Below are 24,806 nucleotides of genomic sequence, written 5' to 3'. Positions count from 1 at the left end.
CATGGCCCCTTGTGTGTAGCTGCCATGTGATAACACTCTGCTTTGACTGTTTCGAGGCCCTCGTACCTGCAGTCACACTCTGCTCGAGGAGAAAGTCAGCATCTTGCCATGCGGTGTCCGCTGACGGCACACCCAGCAGAAAACACATGCCTGGAAGTAAGGCCCTGATTTGCCATGCAGAAGCGGAGGCGTGCAGCAGTTTCCATGAGCCGGTGGCCTGTGCTCTGCGTACCTTTAACGTGGACACCTAGGAAGCTAGCGTGGGCACCCTGTTGCCGGCAGGAACCACTGAATAGCCCCAGGCGCACCTGGGTCTGCTAAGCAACATCCAGTCCCGTAGCCCTTTAGAGCCCCTCTGTGCATGCCGAGCGTAGGGGAAACGCACTGCACTTCTCTTTTGGAGCGTCCTTAATTTCCTCAGCACTCGCGCACGTTCACGAACACACGTTCTGGCAACGTCCCACATGGCGTAGAAGTCTTAGGCGTTGCCCTAGTCTGAGCATGCCACTCAGAGTAACCCTCGAGCTTCGCCATTCCATCCAGGACCTCCTGCCTGAAGTCACCAGTGCCTCCTAGAGGAAGTCGGCTTTGCGTTCTGACTGCAGTTTAAGTCCTGTTCTTCCTGTGGCACTGCAGGCTTTTGAATAGCCACAGGCCCAGAGGAGCAGCTACGGCGTTCCTTGGTTGAGGCAGTTCGCTTGATGCAGAAACACCCTACTTCGAGAAGCTGATTCAGGGAAGGAAACACAGGGTAACCTGTGTCCTCTTTGGACTTGTTATAAACCACAATTGGGTATGCTGAGTGTGCCCATGGAAACGGGGGCCTGCTGGAACTAGCCTTGCATTCGCCATTTTGAAGGCTGCATTCATGCTGCCTTGAAGCTGCCTGACATTCCCTGCACTTGACAGGCCTTTAAACACTGTAAGAATGCTTCTGGGGTGAAAATGAATTTGCTGTGTAAACCAGGTGCTTCTGCGCCTGTGGTGTGGTCACCCTGACAAGCTCTAGCGCCTAAAAGGAAACGCAACGTGTTAACTTGCCTCCAGCTCAGACCTTTAGTACCCATGTAGGATACGGAGGCATTCAGCTCTTTCCATGAGTTCTTAGTCGCTTATATGCTTTATTATGAAGGAATTACACTTCTGAGGACTCCTAGTCCTCTCGGTATGCATCATTTTCCCCTCCAAGTTCACTGAGTACCTCCAGACCCCGGCGTGCCGGCTGCGAAACTTCGAAGTCCCATTTGTTGATCCCTTGGAGGCCCCTCTGTGCGTGCCTAGAGACGGGCAACACACTGTACGTTCCTTGAGGAGAGCTACATTTCCAGAGACCTCGAACTGGCCTCAGGACAACATTGCTGCTGAGTCCGAAAGTGCTCAGGGAAGACTTTGTCATGGCCCTTGTGTGAGCTGCCATGTGATAACACTCTGCTTTGACTGTTTCGAGGCCCTCGTACCTGGAGTCACTCTGCTCGAGGAGAAAGTCAGCATCTTGCCATGCGGTGTTCGCTGACGGCACACCAGCAGAAACACATGCCTGGAAGTAAGGCCCTGATTTGCCGGTGCAGAAGCGGCGGCGTGCAGCAGTTTCCACGAGCCGGTGGTCTGTGCTCTGCGAACCTTTAACGGCAGCACAGTTTTCTGGACACCTAGGAGGCTAGCGTGGGCACCCTGTTGCCGGCAGCAACACTGAGTACCCCCAGGCGCACCTGGGTCTGCTAAGCAACATCCAGTCCCGTAGCCCTTTAGAGCCCCTCTGTGCTTGCCGAGCATAGGGAAACGCACTGCACTCTCTTTTGGAGCGTCTTAATTTCCTCAGCACTCGGGCACGTTCACGAACACCGTTCTGGCACGTCCCACGTGGCGTAGAACTCTTAGGCGTTGCCCTAGTCTGAGCAGCACTCAGAGTAACCCTCGGCTTCGCATTCCATCTGGGACCTCCTGCCTGAAATCACCGTGCCTCCTAGAGGAAGTCGGCTTGCGTTCTGACTGCAGTTTAAGTCCTGTTCTTCCTGTGGCACTGCAGGCTTTTGAATAGCCACAGGCCCAGAGGAGCAGCTACGGCGTTCCTTGGTTGAGGCAGTTCGCTTGATGCAGAACACTCTACTTCGAGAAGCTGATTCAGGGAAAGACACACAGGGTAACCTGTGTCTCTTTGGACTTGTTAGAAACCACAGTGGGGTATGCTGAGTGTGCCCATGGAACGGGGGCCTGCTGGAACTAGCCTTGCTTTCCCATTTTGAAGGCTGCATTCATGCTGCCTTGAAGCTGCCTGACATTCCCTGCTCTTGACAGGCCTGTAAACACTGTAAGAATGCTTCTGGGGTGAAAATGAATTTGCTGTGTAAACAGGTGCTTCTGCGCCTGTGGTGTGGTCACCCTGACAAGCTCTAGCGCTAAAAGGAAACTCAACGTGTGAACTTGCCTCCAGCTTAGGCCTTTAGTACCCATGTAGATACGGAGGCATTCAGCTCTTTCCATGAGTTCTTAGTCACTTATATGCTTTATTTTAAAGGAAGTACACTTCTGAGGACTCCTGGCCTATCGGGTATGCATCATTTCCCCTCCAAGTTCACTGAGTACATCCAGTCCCCTGCTTGCCGGCTGCGAAACTTCCACTCCCATTTGTTGATCCCTCGGAGGCCCTCTGTGCGTGCCTAGAGACGGGCAACACACTGTACGTTCCTTGAGGAGAGCTACATTTCCAGAGACCTCGAACGGCCTCAGGACAACATTGCTGGTGAGTCCGAAGTGCTAAGGAAGACTTTGTCATGGCCCTTGTGTGAGCTGCCATGTGATAACACTCTGCTTTGACTGTTTCGAGGCCCTCGTACCTGGAGTCACTCTGCTCGAGGAGAAAGTCAGCATCTTGCCATGCGGTGTCGCTGACGGCACACCCAGCAGAAAACACATGCCTGGAAGTAAGGCCCTGATTTGCCATGCAGAAGCGGAGGCGTGCAGCAGTTTCCATGAGCCGGTGGCCTGTGCTCTGCGTACCTTAACGTGGACACCTAGGAAGCTAGCGTGGGCACCCTGTTGCCGGCAGGAACACTGAGTACCCCCAGGCGCACCTGGGTCTGCTAAGCAACATCCAGTCCCGTAGCCCTTTAGAGCCCCTCTGTGCATGCCGAGCTAGGGAAACGCACTGCATTCTCTTTTGGAGCGTCTTAATTTCCTCAGCACTCGCGCACGTTCACGAAACACCGTTCTGGCACGTCCACATGGCGTAGAAGTCTTAGGCGTTGCCCTAGTCTGAGCTGCACTCAGAGTAAACCCTCGGCTTCGCATTCCATCCAGGACCTCCTGCCTGAAGTCACCGTGCCTCCTAGAGGAAGTCGGCTTGCGTTCTGACTGCAGTTTAAGTCCTGTTCTTCCTGTGGCACTGCAGGCTTTTGAATAGCCACAGGCCCAGAGGAGCAGCTACGGCGTTCCTTGGTTGAGGCAGTTCGCTTGATGCAGAACACCCTACTTCGAGAAGCTGATTCAGGGAAGGAAACACAGGGTAACCTGTGTCTCTTTGGACTTGTTATAAACCACAATGGGGTATGCTGAGTGTGCCCATGGAAACGGGGGCCTGCTGGAACTAGCCTTGCTTTCCCATTTTGAAGGCTGCATTCATGCTGCCTTGAAGCTGCCTGACATTCCCTGCACTTGACAGGCCTTAAACACTGTAAGAATGCTTCTGGGGTGAAAATGAATTTGCTGTGTAAACCAGGTGCTTCTGCGCCTGTGGTGTGGTCAGCCCTGACAAGCTCTAGCGCTAAAAGGAAACGCAACGTGTGAACTTGCCTCCAGCTCAGACCTTTAGTACCCATGTAGATACGGAGGCATTCAGCTCTTTCCATGAGTTCTTAGTCGCTTATATGCTTTATTATGAAGGAATTACACTTCTGAGGACTCCTAGTCCTCTCGGGTATGCATCATTTCCCCTCCAAGTTCACTGAGTACATCCAGTCCCCTGCTTGCCGGCTGCGAAACTTCCACTCCCATTTGTTGATCCCTTGGAGGCCCTCTGTGCGTGCCTAGAGACGGGCAACACACTGTACGTTCCTTGAGGAGAGCTACATTTCCAGAGACCTCGAACGGCCTCAGGACAACATTGCTGCTGAGTCCGAAGTGCTCAGGAAGACTTTGTCATGGCCCTTGTGTGAGCTGCCATGTGATAACACTCTGCTTTGACTGTTTCGAGGCCCTCGTACCTGGAGTCACTCTGCTCGAGGAGAAAGTCAGCATCTTGCCATGCGGTGTCGCTGACGGCACACCCAGCAGAAACACATGCCTGGAAGTAAGGCCCTGATTTGCCAGGCAGAAGCGGAGGCGTGCAGCAGTTTCCATGAGCCGGTGGCCTGTGCTCTGCGTACCTTTAACGTGGACACCTAGGAAGCTAGCGTGGGCACCCTGTTGCCGGCAGGAACACTGAATAGCCCCAGGCGCACCTGGGTCTGCTAAGCAACATCCAGTCCCGTTAGCCCCTTTAGAGCCCCTCTGTGCTTGCCGAGCGTAGGGAAACGCACTGCACTCTCTTTTGGAGCGTCTTAATTTCCTCAGCACTCGCGCACGTTCACGAACACCGTTCTGGCACGTCCCACATGGCGTAGAAGTCTTAGGCGTTGCCCTAGTCTGAGCAGCACTCAGAGTAACCCTCGGCAGCTTCGGCGTTCCTTGGTTGAGGCAGTTGAGGGTATGCATCATTTCCCCTTCAAGTTCACTGAATACCTCCAGAGCCCTCTGGGCGGGCTGGGAAACTTCCACTCCCATTTGTTGATCCCTCGGAGGCCCTCTGTGCGTGCCTAGAGACGGGCAACACACTGTACGTTCCTTGAGGAGAGCTACATTTCCAGAGACCTCGAACGGCCTCAGGGCAGCATTGCTGGTGAGTCCGAAGTGCCCAGGAAGACTTTGTCATGGCGCTTGTGTGAGCTGCCATGTGATAACACTCTGCTTTGACTGTTTCGAGGCCCTCGTACCTGGAGTCACTCTGCTCGAGGAGAAAGTCAGCATCTTGCCATGCGGTGTCGCTGACGGCACACCCAGCAGAAACACATGCCTGGAAGTAAGGCCCTGATTTACCGGTGCAGAAGCGGCGGCGTGCAGCAGTTTCCACGAGCCGGTGGTCTGTGCTCTGTGAACCTTTAACGGCAGCACAGTTTTCTGGACACCTAGGAGGCTAGCGTGGGCACCCTGTTGCCGGCAGCAACACTGAGTACCCCCAGGCGCAACTGGGTCTGCTAAGCAACATCCAGTCCCGTAGCCCTTTAGAGCCCCTCTGTGCTTGCCGAGCATAGGGAAACGCACTGCACTCTCTTTTGGAGCGTCTTAATTTCCTCAGCACTCGGGCACGTTCACGAACACCGTTCTGGCACGTCTCACATGGCGCAGAAGTCTTAGGCGTTGCCCTAGTCTGAGCAGCACTCAGAGTAACCCTCGGCTTCGCATTCCATCCGGGACCTCCTGCCTGAAATCACCGTGCCTCCTAGAGGAAGTCGACTTGCGTTCTGACTGCAGTTTAAGTCCTGTTCTTCCTGTGGCACTGCAGGCTTTTGAATAGCCACAGGCCCAGAGGAGCAGCTACGGCGTTCCTTGGTTGAGGCAGTTCGCTTGATGCAGAACACTCTACTTCGAGAAGCTGATTCAGGGAAAGACAAACAGGGTAACCTGTGTCTCTTTGGACTTGTTAGAAACCACAATGGGGTATGCTGAGTGTGCCCATGGAAACGGGGGCCTGCTGGAACTAGCCTTGCTTTCCCATTTTGAAGGCTGCATTCATGCTGCCTTGAAGCTGCCTGACATTCCCTGCTCTTGACAGGCCTGTAAACACTGTAAGAATGCTTCTGGGGTGAAAATGAATTTGCTGTGTAAACCAGGTGCTTCTGCGCCTGTGGTGTGGTCACCCTGACAAGCTCTAGCGCTAAAAGGAAACTCAACGTGTGAACTTGCCTCCAGCTTAGGCCTTTAGTACCCATGTAGATACGGAGGCATTCAGCTCTTTCCATGAGTTCTTAGTCACTTATATGCTTTATTTTAAAGGAAGTACACTTCTGAGGACTCCTGGCCTATCGGGTATGCATCATTTCCCCTCCAAGTTCACTGAGTACATCCAGTCCCCTGCTTGCCGGCTGCGAAACTTCCACTCCCATTTGTTGATCCCTCGGAGGCCCTCTGTGCGTGCCTAGAGACGGGCAACACACTGTACGTTCCTTGAGGAGAGCTACATTTCCAGAGACCTCGAACGGCCTCAGGACAACATTGCTGGTGAGTCCGAAGTGCTCAGGAAGACTTTGTCATGGCCCTTGTGTGAGCTGCCATGTGATAACACTCTGCTTTGACTGTTTCGAGGCCCTCGTACCTGCAGTCACTCTGCTCGAGGAGAAAGTCAGCATCTTGCCATGCGGTGTCGCTGACGGCACACCCAGCAGAAACACATGCCTGGAAGTAAGGCCCTGATTTGCCATGCAGAAGCGGAGGCGTGCAGCAGTTTCCATGAGCCGGTGGCCTGTGCTCTGCGTACCTTTAACGTGGACACCTAGGAAGCTAGCGTGGGCACCCTGTTGCCGGCAGGAAACACTGAATAGCCCCCAGGCGCACCTGGGTCTGCTAAGCAACATCCAGTCCCGTAGCCCTTTAGAGCCCCTCTGTGCATTGCCGAGCGTAGGGAAACGCACTGCATCTCTCTTTGGAGCGTCTTAATTTCCTCAGCACTCGCGCACGTTCACGAACACCGTTCTGGCACGTCCCACATGGCGTAGAAGTCTTAGGCGTTGCCCTAGTCTGAGCAGCACTCAGAGTAACCCTCGGCTTCGCATTCCATCCAGGACCTCCTGCCTGAAGTCACCGTGCCTCCTAGAGGAAGTCGGCTTGCGTTCTGACTGCAGTTTAAGTCCTGTTCTTCCTGCGGCACTGCAGGCTTTTGAATAGCCACAGGCCCAGAGGAGCAGCTACGGCGTTCCTTGGTTGAGGCAGTTCGCTTGATGCAGAACACCCTACTTCGAGAAGCTGATTCAGGGAAAGGAAACACAGGGTAACCTGTGTCTCTTTGGACTTGTTATAAACCACAATGGGGTATGCTGAGTGTGCCCATGGAAACGGGGGCCTGCTGGAACTAGCCTTGCTTTCCCATTTTGAAGGCTGCATTCATGCTGCCTTGAAGCTGCCTGACATTCCCTGCACTTGACAGGCCTTTAAACACTGTAAGAATGCTTCTGGGGTGAAAATGAATTTGCTGTGTAAACCAGGTGCTTCTGCGCCTGTGGTGTGGTCACCCTGACAAGCTCTAGCGCTAAAAGGAAACTCAACGTGTGAACTTGCCTCCAGTTTCAGCCCTTAGTAGCCATGTAGATACGGAGGCATTCAGCTCTTTCCATGAGTTCTTAGTCGCTTATATGCTTTATTATGAAGGAATTACACTTCTGAGGACTCCTAGTCCTCTCGGGTATGCATCATTTCCCCTCCAAGTTCACTGAGTACCTCCAGACCCCGGCGTGCCGGCTGCGAAACTTCGAGTCCCATTTGTTGATCCCTTGGAGGCCCTCTGTGCGTGCCTAGAGACGGGCAACACACTGTACGTTCCTTGAGGAGAGCTACATTTCCAGAGACCTCGAACGGCCTCAGGACAACATTGCTGCTGAGTCCGAAGTGCTCAGGAAGACTTTGTCATGGCCCTTGTGTGAGCTGCCATGTGATAACACTCTGCTTTGACTGTTTCGAGGCCCTCGTACCTGGAGTCACTCTGCTCGAGGAGAAAGTCAGCATCTTGCCATGCGGTGTCGCTGACGGCACACCCAGCAGAAACACATGCCTGGAAGTAAGGCCCTGATTTGCCGGTGCAGAAGCGGCGGCGTGCAGCAGTTTCCACGAGCCGGTGGTCTGTGCTCTGCGTAACCTTTAACGGCAGCACAGTTTTCTGGACACCTAGGAGGCTAGCGTGGGCACCCTGTTGCCGCAGGAAACACTGAGTAGCCCCCAGGCGCACCTGGGTCTGCTAAGCAACAATCCAGTCCCGTAGCCCTTAGAGCCCCTCTTGGCTTGCCGAGCATAGGGAAAACGCACTGCACTCTCTTTGGAGCGTCTTAATTTCCTCAGCACTCGGGCACGTTCACGAACACACATTCTGGCACGTCCCACGTGGCGTAGAAGTCTTAGGCGTTGCCCTAGTCTGAGCAGCACTCAGAGTAACCCTCGGCTTCGCATTCCATCTGGGACCTCCTGCCTGAATCCCGTGCCTCCTAGAGGAAGTCGGCTTGCATTCTGACTGCAGTTTAAGTCCTGTTCTTCCTGTGAGCACTGCAGGCTTTTGAATAGCCACAGGCCCAGAGGAGCAGCTACGGCGTTCCTTGTTGAGGCAGTTCGCTTGATGCAGAAACACTCTACTTCGAGAAGCTGATTCAGGGAAAGACACACAGGGTAACCTGAGTCTCTTTGGACTTGTTAGAAACCACAGTGGGGTATGCTGAGTGTGCCATGGAAACGGGGGCCTGCTGAACTAGCCTTGCTTTCCCATTTTGAAGGCTGCATTCATGCTGCCGTGAAGCTGCCTGACATTCCCTGCTACTTGACAGGGCCTGTAAACACTTGTAAGAATGATTCTGGGGTGAAAATGAATTTGCTGTGTAAACCAGGTGGCTTTCTGCGCCTGTGGTGTGGTCACCCTGACAAGCTCTAGCGCTAAAAGGAAACTCAACGTGTGAACTTGCTCCAGCTTAGGCCTTTAGTACCCATGTAGATACGGAGGCATTCAGCTCTTTCCATGAGTTCTTAGTCACTTATATGCTTTATTTAGAAGGAAGTACACTTCTGAGGACTCCTGGCCTATCGGTATGCATCATTTCCCCTCCAAGTTCACTGAGTACATCCAGTCCCCTGCTTGCCGGCTGCGAAACTTCCACTCCCATTTGTTGATCCCTCGAGGCCCTCTGTGCGTGCCTAGAGACGGCAACACACTGTACGTTCCTTGAGGAGAGCTACATTTCCAGAGACCTCGAACGCCTCAGGACAGCATTGCTGGTGAGGTCCGAAGTGCTCAGGAAGACTTTTTCATGGCCCTTGTGTGAGCTGCCATGTGATAACACTCTGCTTTGACTGTTTCGAGGCCCTCGTACCTGGAGTAACTCTGCTCGAGGAGAAAGTCAGCATCTTGCCATGCGGTGTCGCTGACGGCACACCCAGCAGAAACACATGCCTGGAAGTAAGGCCCTGATTTGCCATGCAGAAGCGGAGGCGTGAAGCAGTTTCCATGAGCCGGTGGCCTGTGCTCTGCGTACCTTTAACGTGGACACCTAGGAAGCTAGTGTGGGCACCCTGTTGCCGGCAGGAACACTGAATAGCCCCAGGCGCACCTGGGTCTGCTAAGCAACATCCAGTCCCGTAGCCCTTTAGAGCCCCTCTGTGCTTGCCGAGCGTAGGGAAACGCACTGCACTCTCTTTTGGAGCGTCTTAATTTCCTCAGCACTCGCGCACGTTCACGAACACCGTTCTGGCACGTCCCACATGGCGTAGAAGTCTTAGGCGTTGCCCTAGTCTGAGCTGCACTCAGAGTAACCCTCGGCTTCGCATTCCATCTGGGACCTCCTGCCTGAAATCACCGTGCCTCCTAGAGGAAGTCGGCTTGCGTTCTGACTGCAGTTTAAGTCCTGTTCTTCCTGTGGCACTGCAGGCTTTTGAATAGCCACAGGCCCAGAGGAGCAGCTTCGGCGTTCCTTGGTTGAGGCAGTTCGCTTGATGCAGAACACTCTACTTCGAGAAGCTGATTCAGGGAAAGACACACAGGGTAACCTGTGTCTCTTTGGACTTGTTAGAAACCACAGTGGGGTATGCTGAGTGTGCCCATGGAAACGGGGGCCTGCTGGAACTAGCCTTGCTTTCCCATTTTGAAGGCTGCATTCATGCTGCCTTGAAGCTGCCTGACATTCCCTGCTCTTGACAGGCCTGTAAACCCTGTAAGAATGCTTCTGGGGAGAATATGAATTTGCTGTCTAAACCAGGTGCTTCCGTGACTGCGGTGTGGTCAGCCTGACAAGCTCTAGCACTAAAAGGAAACTCAACGTGTGAATTTGCCTCCAGTTTCAGCCCTTAGTAGCCATGTAGATACGGAGGCATACAGCTCTTTCCATGAGTTCTTAGTCGCTTATATGCTTTATTTTAAAGGAAGTACACTTCTGAGGACTCCTGGCCTCTCGGGTATGCATCATTTCCCCTCCAAGTTCAATGAATACCTCTAGAGCCCTGTGGGCGGGCTGGGAAACTTCCACTCCCATTTGTTGATCCCTCGGAGGCCCTCTGTGCGTGCCTAGAGACGGGCAACACACTGGACGTTCCTTGAGGAGAGCTACATTTCCAGAGACCTCGAACGGCCTCAGGGCAGCATTGCTGGTGAGTCCGAAGTGCCCAGGAAGACTTTGTCATGGCGCTTGTGTGAGCTGCCATGTGATAACACTCTGCTTTGACTGTTTCGAGGCCCTCGTACCTGCAGTCACTCTGCTCGAGGAGAAAGTCAGCATCTTGCCATGCGGTGTCGCTGACGGCACACCCAGCAGAAACACATGCCTGGAAGTAAGGCCCTGATTTGCCGGTGCAGAAGCGGCGGCGTGCAGCAGTTTCCACGAGCGGTGGTCTGTGCTCTGCGAACCTTTAACGGCAGCACAGTTTTCTGGACACCTAGGAGGCTAGCGTGGGCACCCTGTTGCCGGCAGCAACACTGAGTACCCCCAGGCGCACCTGGGTCTGCTAAGCAACATCCAGTCCCGTAGCCCTTTAGAGCCCCTCTGTGCTTGCCGAGCATAGGGAAACGCACTGCACTCTCTTTTGGAGCGTCTTAATTTCCTCAGCACTCGCGCACGTTCACGAACACCGTTCTGGCACGTCCCACATGGCGTAGAAGTCTTAGGCGTTGCCCTAGTCTGAGCAGCACTCAGAGTAACCCTCGGCTTCGCATTCCATCCAGGACCTCCTGCCTGAAGTCACCATGCCTCCTAGAGGAAGTCGGCTTGCGTTCTGACTGCAGTTTAAGTCCTGTTCTTCCTGCGGCACTGCAGGCTTTTGAATAGCCACAGGCCCAGAGGAGCAGCTACGGCGTTCCTTGGTTGAGGCAGTTCGCTTGATGCAGAACACCCTACTTCGAGAAGCTGATTCAGGGAAGGAAACACAGGGTAACCTGTGTCTCTTTGGACTTGTTATAAACCACAATGGGGTATGCTGAGTGTGCCCTTGGAAACGGGGGCCTGCTGGAACTAGCCTTGCTTTCCCATTTTGAAGGCTGCATTCATGCTGCCTTGAAGCTGCCTGACATTCCCTGCACTTGACAGGCCTTTAAACACTGTAAGAATGCTTCTGGGGTGAAAATGAATTTGCTGTGTAAACCAGGTGCTTCTGCGCCTGTGGTGTGGTCACCCTGACAAGCTCTAGCGCTAAAAGGAAACGCAACGTGTGAACTTGCCTCCAGCTCAGACCTTTAGTACCCATGTAGATACGGAGGCATTCAGCTCTTTCCATGAGTTCTTAGTCGCTTATACGCTTTATTATGAAGGAATTACACTTCTGAGGACTCCTAGTCCTCTCGGGTATGCATCATTTCCCCTCCAAGTTCACTGAGTACCTCCAGACCCCTGCGTGCCGGCTGCGAAACTTCGAGTCCCATTTGTTGATCCCTTGGAGGCCCTCTGTGCGTGCCTAGAGACGGGCAACACACTGTACGTTCCTTGAGGAGAGCTACATTTCCAGAGACCTCGAACGGCCTCAGGACAGCATTGCTGGTGAGTCCGAAGTGCTCAGGAAGACTTTTTCATGGCCCTTGTGTGAGCTGCCATGTGATAACACTCTGCTTTGACTGTTTCGAGGCCCTCGTACCTGCAGTCACTCTGCTCGAGGAGAAAGTCAGCATCTTGCCATGCGGTGTCACTGACGGCACACCCAGCAGAAACACATGCCTGGAAGTAAGGCCCTGATTTGCCATGCAGAAGCGGAGGCGTGCAGCAGTTTCCATGAGCCGGTGGCCTGTGCTCTGCGTACCTTTAACGTGGACACCTAGGAAGCTAGCGTGGGCACCCTGTTGCCGGCAGGAACACTGAATAGCCCCAGGCGCACCTGGGTCTGCTAAGCAACATCCAGTCCCGTAGCCCTTTAGAGCCCCTCTGTGCTTGCCGAGCGTAGGGAAACGCACTGCACTCTCTTTTGGAGCGTCTTAATTTCCTCAGCACTCGCGCACGTTCACGAACACCGTTCTGGCACGTCCCACATGGCGTAGAAGTCTTAGGCGTTGCCCTAGTCTGAGCAGCACTCAGAGTAACCCTCGGCAGCTTCGGCGTTCCTTGGTTGAGGCAGTTGAGGGTATGCATCATTTCCCCTCCAAGTTCACTGAATACCTCCAGAGCCCTGTGGGCGGGCTGGGAAACTTCCACTCCCATTTGTTGATCCCTCGGAGGCCCTCTGTGCGTGCCTAGAGACGGGCAACACACTGTACGTTCCTTGAGGAGAGCTACATTTCCAGAGACCTCGAACGGCCTCAGGGCAGCATTGCTGGTGAGTCCGAAGTGCCCAGGAAGACTTTGTCATGGCGCTTGAGTGAGCTGCCATGTGATAACACTCTGCTTTGACTGTTTCGAGGCCCTCGTACCTGGAGTCACTCTGCTCGAGGAGAAAGTCAGCATCTTGCCATGCGGTGTCGCTGACGGCACACCCAGCTGAAACACATGCCTGGAAGTAAGGCCCTGATTTGCCGGTGCAGAAGCGGCGGCGTGCAGCAGTTTCCACGAGCCGGTGGCCAGTGCTCTGCGAACCTTTAACGGCAGCACAGTTTTCTGGACACCTAGGTGGCTAGCGTGGGCACCCTGTTGCCGGCAGCAACACTGAGTACCCCCAGGCGCACCTGGGTCTGCTAAGCAACATCCAGTCCCGTAGCCCTTTAGAGCCCCTCTGTGCTTGCCGAGCATAGGGAAACGCACTGCACTCTCTTTTGGAGCGTCTTAATTTCCTCAGCACTCGCGCACGTTCACGAACACCGTTCTGGCACATCCCACATGGCGTAGAAGTCTTAGGCGTTGCCCTAGTCTAAGCAGCACTCAGAGTAACCCTCGGCTTCGCATTCCATCCGGGACCTCCTGCCTGAAATCACCGTGCCTCCTAGAGGAAGTCGGCTTGCGTTCTGACTGCAGTTTAAGTCCTGTTCTTCCTGTGGCACTGCAGGCTTTTGAATAGCCACAGGCCCAGAGGAGCAGCTTCGGCGTTCCTTGGTTCAGGCAGTTCGCCTGATGCAGAACACTCTACTTCGAGAAGCTGATTCAGGGAAAGACACACAGGGTAACCTGTGTCTCTTTGGACTTGTTAGAAACCACAGTGGGGTATGCTGAGTGTGCCCATGGAAACGGGGGCCTGCTGGAACTAGCCTTGCTTTCCCATTTTGAAGGCTGCATTCATGCTGCCTTGAAGCTGCCTGACATTCCCTGCTCTTGACAGGCCTGTAAACACTGTAAGAATGCTTCTGGGGTGAAAATGAATTTGCTGTGTAAACCAGGTGCTTCTGCGCCTGTGGTGTGGTCACCCTGACAAGCTCTAGCGCTAAAAAGGAAACTCAACGTGTGAACTTGCCTCCAGCTTAGGCCTTTAGTACCCATGTAGATACGGAGGCATTCAGCTCTTTCCATGAGTTCTTAGTCACTTATATGCTTTATTTTAAAGGAAGTACACTTCTGAGGACTCCTGGCCTATCGGGTATGCATCATTTCCCCTCCAAGTTCACTGAGTACATCCAGATCCCCTGCTTGCCGGCTGCGAAACTTCGAGTCCCATTTGTTGATCCCTCGGAGGCCCTCTGTGCGTGCCTAGAGACGGGCAACACACTGTACGTTCCTTGAGGAGAGCTACATTTCCAGAGACCTCGAACGGCCTCAGGGACAAGCATTGCTGGTGAGTCCGAAGTGCTCAGGAAGACTTTGTCATGGCCCTTGTGTGAGCTGCCATGTGATAACACTCTGCTTTGACTGTTTCGAGGCCCTCGTACCTGCAGTCACTCTGCTCGAGGAGAAAGTCAGCATCTTGCCATGCGGTGTCGCTGACGGCACACCCAGCAGAAACACATGCCTGGAAGTAAGGCCCTGATTTGCCATGCAGAAGCGGAGGCGTGCAGCAGTTTCCATGAGCCGGTGGCCTGTGCTCTGCGTACCTTTAACGTGGACACCTAGGAAGCTAGCGTGGGCACCCTGTTGCCGGCAGGAACACTGAATAGCCCCAGGCGCACCTGGGTCTGCTAAGCAACATCCAGTCCCGTAGCCCTTTAGAGCCCCTCTGTGCATGCCGAGCTAGGGAAACGCACTGCATTCTCTTTTGGAGCGTCTTAATTTCCTCAGCACTCGCGCACGTTCACGAACACCGTTCTGGCACGTCCCACATGGCGTAGAAGTCTTAGGCGTTGCCCTAGTCTGAGCTGCACTCAGAGTAACCCTCGGCTTCGCATTCCATCCAGGACCTCCTGCCTGAAGTCACCATGCCTCCTAGAGGAAGTCGGCTTGCGTTCTGACTGCAGTTTAAGTCCTGTTCTTCCTGTGGCACTGCAGGCTTTTGAATAGCCACAGGCCCAGAGGAGCAGCTTCGGCGTTCCTTGGTTGAGGCAGTTCGCTTGATGCAGAACACCCTACTTCGAGAAGCTGATTCAGGGAAGGAAACACAGGGTAACCTGTGTCTCTTTGGACTTGTTATAAACCACAATGGGGTATGCTGAGTGTGCCCATGGAAACGGGGGCCTGCTGGAACTAGCCTTGCTTTCCCATTTTGAAGGCTGCATTCATGCTGCCTTGAAGCTGCCTGACATTCCCTGCACTTGACAGGCCTTTAAACACTGTAAGAATGCTTCTGGGGTGAAAATGAATTTGCTGTGTAAACCAGGTGCTTCTGCGCCTGTGGTGTGGTCACCCTGACAAGCTCTAGCGCTAAAAGGAAACTCAACGTGTGAACTTGCCTCCAGCTTAGGCCTTTAGTACCCATGTAGATACGGAGGCATTCAGCTCTTTCCATGAGTTCTTAGTCGCTTATACGCTTTATTATGAAGGAATTACACTTCTGAGGACTCCTAGTCCTCTCGGGTATGCATCATTTCCCCTCCAAGTTCACTGAGTACCTCCAGACCCCTGCGTGCCGGCTGCGAAACTTCGAGTCCCATTTGTTGATCCCTTGGAGGCCCTCTGTGCGTGCCTAGAGACGGGCAACACACTGTACGTTCCTTGAGGAGAGCTACATTTCCAGAGACCTCGAACGGCCTCAGGACAGCATTGCTGGTGAGTCCGAAGTGCTCAGGAAGACTTTTTCATGGCCCTTGTGTGAGCTGCCATGTGATAACACTCTGCTTTGACTGTTTCGAGGCCCTCGTACCTGGAGTCACTCTGCTCGAGGAGAAAGTCAGCATCTTGCCATGCGGTGTCGCTGACGGCACACCCAGCAGAAACACATACCTGGAAGTAAGGCCCTGATTTGCCATGCAGAAGCGGAGGCGTGCAGCAGTTTCCATGAGCCGGTGGCCTGTGCTCTGCGTACCTTTAACGTGGACACCTAGGAAGCTAGCGTGGGCACCCTGTTGCCGGCAGGAACACTGAATAGCCCCAGGAGCACCTGGGTCTGCTAAGCAACATCCAGTCCCGTAGCCCTTTAGAGCCCCTCTGTGCTTGCCGAGCGTAGGGAAACGCACTGCACTCTCTTTTGGAGCGTCTTAATTTCCTCAGCACTCGCGCACGTTCACGAACACCGTTCTGGCACGTCCCATATGGCGTAGAAGTCTTAGGCGTTGCCCTAGTCTGAGCAGCACTCAGAGTAACCCTCGGCTTCGCATTCCATCTGAGACCTCCTGCCTGAAATCACCGTGCCTCCTAGAGGAAGTCGGCTTGCGTTCTGACTGCAGTTTAAGTCCTGTTCTTCCTGTGGCACTGCAGGCTTTTGAATAGCCACAGGCTCAGAGGAGCAGCTACGGCGTTCCTTGGTTGAGGCAGTTCGCTTGATGCAGAACACTCTACTTCGAGAAGCTGATTCAGGGAAAGACACACAGGGTAACCTGTGTCTCTTTGGACTTGTTAGAAACCACAGTGGGGTATGCTGAGTGTGCCCATGGAAACGGGGGCCTGCTGGAACTAGCCTTGCTTTCCCATTTTGAAGGCTGCATTCATGCTGCCTTGAAGCTGCCTGACATTCCCTGCTCTTGACAGGCCTGTAAACACTGTAAGAATGCTTCTGGGGTGAAAATGAATTTGCTGTGTAAACCAGGTGCTTCTGCGCCTGTGGTGTGGTCACCCTGACAAGCTCTAGCGCTAAAAGGAAACTCAACGTGTGAACTTGCCTCCAGCTTAGGCCTTTAGTACCCATGTAGATACGGAGGCATTCAGCTCTTTCCATGAGTTCTTAGTCACTTATATGCTTTATTTTAAAGGAAGTACACTTCTGAGGACTCCTGGCCTATCGGGTATGCATCATTTCCCCTCCAAGTTCACTGAGTACATCCAGTCCCCTGCTTGCTGGCTGCGAAACTTCCACTCCCATTTGTTGATCCCTCGGAGGCCCTCTGTGCGTGCCTAGAGACGGGCAACACACTGTACGTTCCTTGAGGAGAGCTACATTTCCAGAGACCTCGAACGGCCTCAGGACAACATTGCTGGTGAGTCCGAAGTGCTCAGGAAGACTTTGTCATGGCCCTTGTGTGAGCTGCCATGTGATAACACTCTGCTTTGACTGTTTCGAGGCCCTCGTACCTACAGTCACTCTGCTCGAGGAGAAAGTCAGCATCTTGCCATGCGGTGTCGCTGACGGCACACCCAGCAGAAACACATGCCTGGAAGTAAGGCCCTGATTTGCCATGCAGAAGCGGAGGCGTGTGCCGGGAGCCACATAGGAAGTGCCTTTGAGTCTCAGCACGGACGAGACCCTTAGTGTCAGCAAAGCTGGTGCTGTCAGGTATAAATATGGAAAAGCAAAGTTCTCGTTTGCAAAGCTTCCTGAACACAGGGTTTTTTTACATTCCCCCTACCCTGTTGTTCCATGAAGAGCAGCTCCCTTTTTTACTGTGGCCAGGGGGCATATCTTTATATCATGCCCCATACATGGAGTTGCTTTGAGCCAAGAGCCTGGTACCCCTGGGCAGAGAAAGCCCTTCCTCCCTGGGACTTCCTGCTGATGAAAGTTCTTCCTTCCTCTGTCCTGCAGCGGCCCCTCTTGCCCTTTTGCCAAGAGGCGCTCTCTTCTCACAATCTCCTTGCCCAGGGCTGGTGCCTGGGCTTTCCTGCCCACACTGAGGTTGAGGCCTCCTGGTGGCTGGTGCCGTGTAATTGGTCTCTCTTGCCCAGTGCTGTAAGCTGGGCCCTCTCTGGAGGAGAAACCTGGGTTCCCGAAGACATGTGATCAGAGCCGGGGCCCCGCCAGTTGGCGAGGGAATCCCAGGGCAGGTGCTGGGCGTAGAGGCCACGGGGGCATAGGCTACCAAGGTGACAGAGAACTGACCTTCTCTGGGGGCGCTGCACCTCGCTCACTCGCACACCTCACATCTCCCTGCTTGGCCCCGGAGGATGGCTGGTTAGCCAGAGACGGGTAAGATTCCTCAGGGAAGGAACAACCTAAGACAGGCACAGTCGCAGAGGGGCCATCAGGAGAGAACTTGGGGGCCAACAGAGGTGGGGCATAGACCCTCACCCCCCCCAACTTTGCAGGAGCCTGAACCCTCACCCCTTTTGAGAGAGGTCTCTTGTCCCCATGGCTGCTTCGCTTCCCACGCCCAGCTCAGATGGGAACCCAGGTAGCAGACCAGAGACCTGGCCAATGGCAACTGCTCTTCCGCCGCAGCAGGGCTTTGTTTCCCATTTCCTCCGTGAACCACAGCTTTTCTCTGTGTGGAAGCAAAGCTTTCCTCTGTGTGGCTCCCCTTGTCTTCCCCTGCCTTTGCCTAAGGTGATTATTATAGGATTGCTATTGGTGTTGGGAAAAATGTATAGTTTTAATGCAGGGGTTTAAGAAAAACCCCAAGTTAGGGTAAAAATCAGGAGGAGAATTGTAACTACTTCGGCTCCTTTAATGATTATATTTGTTGGGGAAATACAATGGTGGGAATATTTCTGCAGTAGCTTTTTGATTTTAAAAGAAAAATTGTAAGAGTCATGGCCTCCCAGTGAAGTTATAAACATGTTGGAAAATACCTGGGTATGGTGGCGAGTTTTTATGCAACAGTGAGTTTAATCAATGAGTTTATGGTATAATGCCCGCTCCCATAGTTTTTTAGAAGCATAAAAATAATGTGTATTGTTTTGATTATTATGGTAGGGTTGGGAAATTTGTAGATGAAATGTTATTTGAATATTGTTAATCACTAATAGAATTATATGTTTAAGTTTATGGCTTGATCAAGCAGAATGTACAAGTACAAGAACACTTTAATCTCCTGAGAAGAACAGAGTTCCTGACGTAGATGTGACCAACATGTACCTAACCACAGGAGATGAAAGAGACTCTGGGCGATGGGAAAATTACCTAACTTGTTTTGATCAATCTGCTGATGTAAATTACCTTTGTTTTGTGGCCTATGTGAGGGAGTTTTTGGCGTGGGAATGAGGATGTTGAATTTGAAAATGAGATCACTTTATAGTATAAAAGCTTCTGGAATCTTGAAAATAAATTTGTCAGATCCTTGCATCCAAGAAGAGGTGTCTTGAGTTCTGTCCACGCCGACTCCGTCTTCCCCTTTGGGTGAATCCTGTTCAGCTGGGGCTGGTCCTCGGCAGGCGTGCAGCAGTTTCCATGAGCCGGTGGCCTGTGCTCTGCGTACCTTTAACGTGGACACCTAGGAAGCTAGCGTGGGCACCCTGTTGCCGGCAGGAACACTGAATAGCCCCAGGCGCACATGGGTCTGCTAAGCAACATCCAGTCCCGTAGCCCTTTAGAGCCCCTCTGTGCATGCCGAGCTAGGGAAACGCACTGCATTCTCTTTTGGAGCGTCTTAATTTCCTCAGCACTCGCGCACGTTCACGAACACCGTTCTGGCACGTCCCACATGGCGTAGAAGTCTTAGGCGTTGCCCTAGTCTGAGCTGCACTCAGAGTAACCCTCGGCTTCGCATTCCATCCAGGACCTCCTGCCTGAAGTCACCATGCCTCCTAGAGGAAGTCGGCTTGCGTTCTGACTGCAGTTTAAGTCCTGTTCTTCCTGTGGCACTGCAGGCTTTTGAATAGCCACAGGCCCAGAGGAGCAGCTACGGCGTTCCTTGGTTGAGGCAGTTCGCTTGATGCAGAACACCCTACTTCGAGAAGCTGATTCAGGGAAGGAAACACAGGGTAACCTGTGTCTCTTTGGACTTGTTATAAACCACAATGGGGTATGCTGAGTGTGCCCATGGAAACGGGGGCCTGCTGGAACTAGCCTTGCTTTCCCATTTTGAAGGCTGCATTCATGCTGCCTTGAAGCTGCCTGACATTCCCTGCACTTGACAGGCCTTTAAACACTGTAAGAATGCTTCTGGGGTGAAAATGAATTTGCTGTGTAAACCAGGTGCTTCTGCGCCTGTGGTGTGGTCACCCTGACAAGCTCTAGCGCTAAAAGGAAACTCAACGTGTGAACTTGCCTCCAGCTTAGGCCTTTAGTACCCATGTAGATACGGAGGCATTCAGCTCTTTCCATGAGTTCTTAGTCACTTATATGCTTTATTTTAAAGGAAGTACACTTCTGAGGACTCCTGGCCTATCGGGTATGCATCATTTCCCCTCCAAGTTCACTGAGTACATCCAGTCCCCTGCTTGCCGGCTGCGAAACTTCGAGTCCCATTTGTTGATCCCTCGGAGGCCCTCTGTGCGTGCCTAGAGACGGGCAACACACTGTACGTTCCTTGAGGAGAGCTACATTTCCAGAGACCTCGAACGGCCTCAGGACAACATTGCTGGTGAGTCCGAAGTGCTCAGGAAGACTTTGTCATGGCCCTTGTGTGAGCTGCCATGTGATAACACTCTGCTTTGACTGTTTCGAGGCCCTCGTACCTACAGTCACTCTGCTCGAGGAGAAAGTCAGCATCTTGCCATGCGGTGTCGCTGACGGCACACCCAGCAGAAACACATGCCTGGAAGTAAGGCCCTGATTTGCCATGCAGAAGCGGAGGCGTGTGCCGGGAGCCACATAGGAAGTGCCTTTGAGTCTCAGCACGGACGAGACCCTTAGTGTCAGCAAAGCTGGTGCTGTCAGGTATAAATATGGAAAAGCAAAGTTCTCGTTTGCAAAGCTTCCTGAACACAGGGTTTTTTACATTCCCCCTACCCTGTTGTTCCATGAAGAGCAGCTCCCTTTTTTACTGTGGCCAGGGGGCATATCTTTATATCATGCCCCATACATGGAGTTGCTTTGAGCCAAGAGCCTGGTACCCCTGGGCAGAGAAAGCCCTTCCTCCCTGGGACTTCCTGCTGATGAAAGTTCTTCCTTCCTCTGTCCTGCAGCGGCCCCTCTTGCCCTTTTGCCAAGAGGCGCTCTCTTCTCACAATCTCCTTGCCCAGGGCTGGTGCCTGGGCTTTCCTGCCCACACTGAGGTTGAGGCCTCCTGGTGGCTGGTGCCGTGTAATTGGTCTCTCTTGCCCAGTGCTGTAAGCTGGGCCCTCTCTGGAGGAGAAACCTGGGTTCCCGAAGACATGTGATCAGAGCCGGGGCCCCGCCAGTTGGCGAGGGAATCCCAGGGCAGGTGCTGGGCGTAGAGGCCACGGGGGCATAGGCTACCAAGGTGACAGAGAACTGACCTTCTCTGGGGGCGCTGCACCTCGCTCACTCGCACACCTCACATCTCCCTGCTTGGCCCCGGAGGATGGCTGGTTAGCCAGAGACGGGTAAGATTCCTCAGGGAAGGAACAACCTAAGACAGGCACAGTCGCAGAGGGGCCATCAGGAGAGAACTTGGGGGCCAACAGAGGTGGGGCATAGACCCTCACCCCCCCCAACTTTGCAGGAGCCTGAACCCTCACCCCTTTTGAGAGAGGTCTCTTGTCCCCATGGCTGCTTCGCTTCCCACGCCCAGCTCAGATGGGAACCCAGGTAGCAGACCAGAGACCTGGCCAATGGCAACTGCTCTTCCGCCGCAGCAGGGCTTTGTTTCCCATTTCCTCCGTGAACCACAGCTTTTCTCTGTGTGGAAGCAAAGCTTTCCTCTGTGTGGCTCCCCTTGTCTTCCCCTGCCTTTGCCTAAGGTGATTATTATAGGATTGCTATTGGTGTTGGGAAAAATGTATAGTTTTAATGCAGGGGTTTAAGAAAAACCCCAAGTTAGGGTAAAAATCAGGAGGAGAATTGTAACTACTTCGGCTCCTTTAATGATTATATTTGTTGGGGAAATACAATGGTGGGAATATTTCTGCAGTAGCTTTTTGATTTTAAAAGAAAAATTGTAAGAGTCATGGCCTCCCAGTGAAGTTATAAACATGTTGGAAAATACCTGGGTATGGTGGCGAGTTTTTATGCAACAGTGAGTTTAATCAATGAGTTTATGGTATAATGCCCGCTCCCATAGTTTTTTAGAAGCATAAAAATAATGTGTATTGTTTTGATTATTATGGTAGGGTTGGGAAATTTGTAGATGAAATGTTATTTGAATATTGTTAATCACTAATAGAATTATATGTTTAAGTTTATGGCTTGATCAAGCAGAATGTACAAGTACAAGAACACTTTAATCTCCTGAGAAGAACAGAGTTCCTGACGTAGATGTGACCAACATGTACCTAACCACAGGAGATGAAAGAGACTCTGGGCGATGGGAAAATTACCTAACTTGTTTTGATCAATCTGCTGATGTAAATTACCTTTGTTTTGTGGCCTATGTGAGGGAGTTTTTGGCGTGGGAATGAGGATGTTGAATTTGAAAATGAGATCACTTTATAGTATAAAAGCTTCTGGAATCTTGAAAATAAATTTGTCAGATCCTTGCATCCAAGAAGAGGTGTCTTGAGTTCTGTCCACGCCGACTCCGTCTTCCCCTTTGGGTGAATCCTGTTCAGCTGGGGCTGGTCCTCGGCAGGCGTGCAGCAGTTTCCATGAGCCGGTGGCCTGTGCTCTGCGTACCTTTAACGTGGACACCTAGGAAGCTAGCGTGGGCACCCTGTTGCCGGCAGGAACACTGAATAGCCCCAGGCGCACATGGGTCTGCTAAGCAACATCCAGTCCCGTAGCCCTTTAGAGCCCCTCTGTGCATGCCGAGCTAGGGAAACGCACTGCATTCTCTTTTGGAGCGTCTTAATTTCCTCAGCACTCGCGCACGTTCACGAACACCGTTCTGGCACGTCCCACATGGCGTAGAAGTCTTAGGCGTTGCCCTAGTCTGAGCTGCACTCAGAGTAACCCTCGGCTTCGCATTCCATCCAGGACCTCCTGCCTGAAGTCACCATGCCTCCTAGAGGAAGTCGGCTTGCGTTCTGACTGCAGTTTAAGTCCTGTTCTTCCTGTAGGCACTGCAGGCTTTTGAATAGCCACAGGCCCAGAGGAGCAGCTACGGCGTTCCTTGGTTGAGGCAGTTCGCTTGATGCAGAACACCCTACTTCGAGAAGCTGATTCAGGGAAGGAAACACAGGGTAACCTGTGTCTCTTTGGACTTGTTATAAACCACAATGGGGTATGCTGAGTGTGCCCATGGAAACGGGGGCCTGCTGGAACTAGCCTTGCTTTCCCATTTTGAAGGCTGCATTCATGCTGCCTTGAAGCTGCCTGACATTCCCTGCACTTGACAGGCCTTTAAACACTGTAAGAATGCTTCTGGGGTGAAAATGAATTTGCTGTGTAAACCAGGTGCTTCTGCGCCTGTGGTGTGGTCACCCTGACAAGCTCTAGCGCTAAAAGGAAACTCAACGTGTGAACTTGCCTCCAGCTTCAGACCTTTAGTACCCATGTAGATACGGAGGCATTCAGCTCTTTCCATGAGTTCTTAGTCGCTTATATGCTTTATTATGAAGGAATTACACTTCTGAGGACTCCTAGTCCTCTCGGGTATGCATCATTTCCCCTCCAAGTTCACTGAGTACCTCCAGACCCCTGCGTGCCGGCTGCGAATCTTCGAGTCCCATTTGTTGATCCCTTGGAGGCCCTCTGTGCGTGCCTAGAGACGGGCAACACACTGTACGTTCCTTGAGGAGAGCTACATTTCCAGAGACCTCGAACGGCCTCAGGACAGCATTGCTGGTGAGTCCGAAGTGCTCAGGAAGACTTTGTCATGGCCCTTGTGTGAGCTGCCATGTGATAACACTCTGCTTTGACTGTTTCGAGGCCCTCGTACCTGGAGTCACTCTGCTCGAGGAGAAAGTCAGCATCTTGCCATGCGGTGTCGCTGACGGCACACCCAGCAGAAACACATGCCTGGAAGTAAGGCCCTGATTTGCCGGTGCAGAAGCGGCGGCGTGCAGCAGTTTCCACGAGCCGGTGGTCTGTGCTCTGCGAACCTTTAACGGCAGCACAGTTTTCTGGACACCTAGGAAGGCTAGCGTGGGCACCCTGTTGCCGGCAGCAACACTGAGTACCCCAGGCGCACCTGGGTCTGCTAAGCAACATCCAGTCCCGTAGCCCTTTAGAGCCCCTCTGTGCTTGCCGAGCATAGGGAAACGCACTGCACTCTCTTTTGGAGCGTCTTAATTTCCTCGGCACTCGGGCACGTTCACGAACACCGTTCTGGCACGTCCCACATGGCGTAGAAGTCTTAGGCGTTGCCCTAGTCTGAGCAGCACTCAGAGTAACCCTCGGCTTCGCATTCCATCTGGGACCTCCTGCCTGAAATCACCGTGCCTCCTAGAGGAAGTCGGCTTGCGTTCTGACTGCAGTTTAAGTCCTGTTCTTCCTGTGGCACTGCAGGCTTTTGAATAGCCACAGGCCCAGAGGAGCAGCTTCGGCGTTCCTTGGTTGAGGCAGTTCGCTTGATGCAGAACACTCTACTTCGAGAAGCTGATTCAGGGAAAGACACACAGGGTAACCTGTGTCTCTTTGGACTTGTTAGAAACCACAGTGGGGTATGCTGAGTGTGCCCATGGAAACGGGGGCCTGCTGGAACTAGCCTTGCTTTCCCATTTTGAAGGCTGCATTCATGCTGCCTTGAAGCTGCCTGACATTCCCTGCACTTGACAGGCCTTTAAACACTGTAAGAATGCTTCTGGGGTGAAAATGAATTTGCTGTGTAAACCAGGTGCTTCTGCGCCTGTGGTGTGGTCACCCTGACAAGCTCTAGCGCTAAAAGGAAACTCAACGTGTGAACTTGCCTCCAGCTTAGACCTTTAGTACCCATGTAGATACGGAGGCATTCAGCTCTTTCCATGAGTTCTTAGTCGCTTATACGCTTTATTATGAAGGAATTACACTTCTGAGGACTCCTAGTCCTCTCGGGTATGCATCATTTCCCCTCCAAGTTCACTGAGTACCTCCAGACCCCTGCGTGCCGGCTGCGAAACTTCGAGTCCCATTTGTTGATCCCTTGGAGTCCCTCTGTGCGTGCCTAGAGACGGGCAACACACTGTACGTTCCTTGAGGAGAGCTACATTTCCAGAGACCTCGAACGGCCTCAGGACAACATTGCTGCTGAGTCCGAAGTGCTCAGGAAGACTTTGTCATGGCCCTTGTGTGAGCTGCCATGTGATAACACTCTGCTTTGACTGTTTCGAGGCCCTCGTACCTGGAGTCACTCTGCTCGAGGAGAAAGTCAGCATCTTGCCATGCGGTGTCGCTGACGGCACACCCAGCAGAAACACATGCCTGGAAGTAAGGCCCTGATTTGCCGGTGCAGAAGCGGCGGCGTGCAGCAGTTTCCACGAGCCGGTGGTCTGTGCTCTGCGAACCTTTAACGGCAGCACAGTTTTCTG

At 52.9% G+C, this 24,806-nt stretch overlaps 1 long non-coding RNA gene across 1 annotated transcript; it reads left to right on the top strand.

Moving 5' to 3' along the window:
- Positions 1-16,594: 16,594 nt before the first annotated feature.
- LOC141277721 (uncharacterized) lies at positions 16,595-21,902 on the top strand. Its single transcript, XR_012329483.1, has 2 exons — positions 16,595-18,431; positions 21,709-21,902. It is a non-coding gene; the product is annotated as an uncharacterized lncRNA (long non-coding RNA).
- The last annotated feature ends 2,904 nt before the right edge of the window (positions 21,903-24,806 follow it).

Source organism: Tursiops truncatus, unplaced genomic scaffold (assembly GCF_011762595.2).
Source record: "Tursiops truncatus isolate mTurTru1 unplaced genomic scaffold, mTurTru1.mat.Y mat_scaffold_123_arrow_ctg1, whole genome shotgun sequence".
NCBI classification, from domain to species: domain Eukaryota; kingdom Metazoa; phylum Chordata; class Mammalia; order Artiodactyla; family Delphinidae; genus Tursiops; species Tursiops truncatus.
Note: the sequence above shows the minus strand (reverse complement) of the source record. Positions and strands in the feature narration are given on the sequence as shown.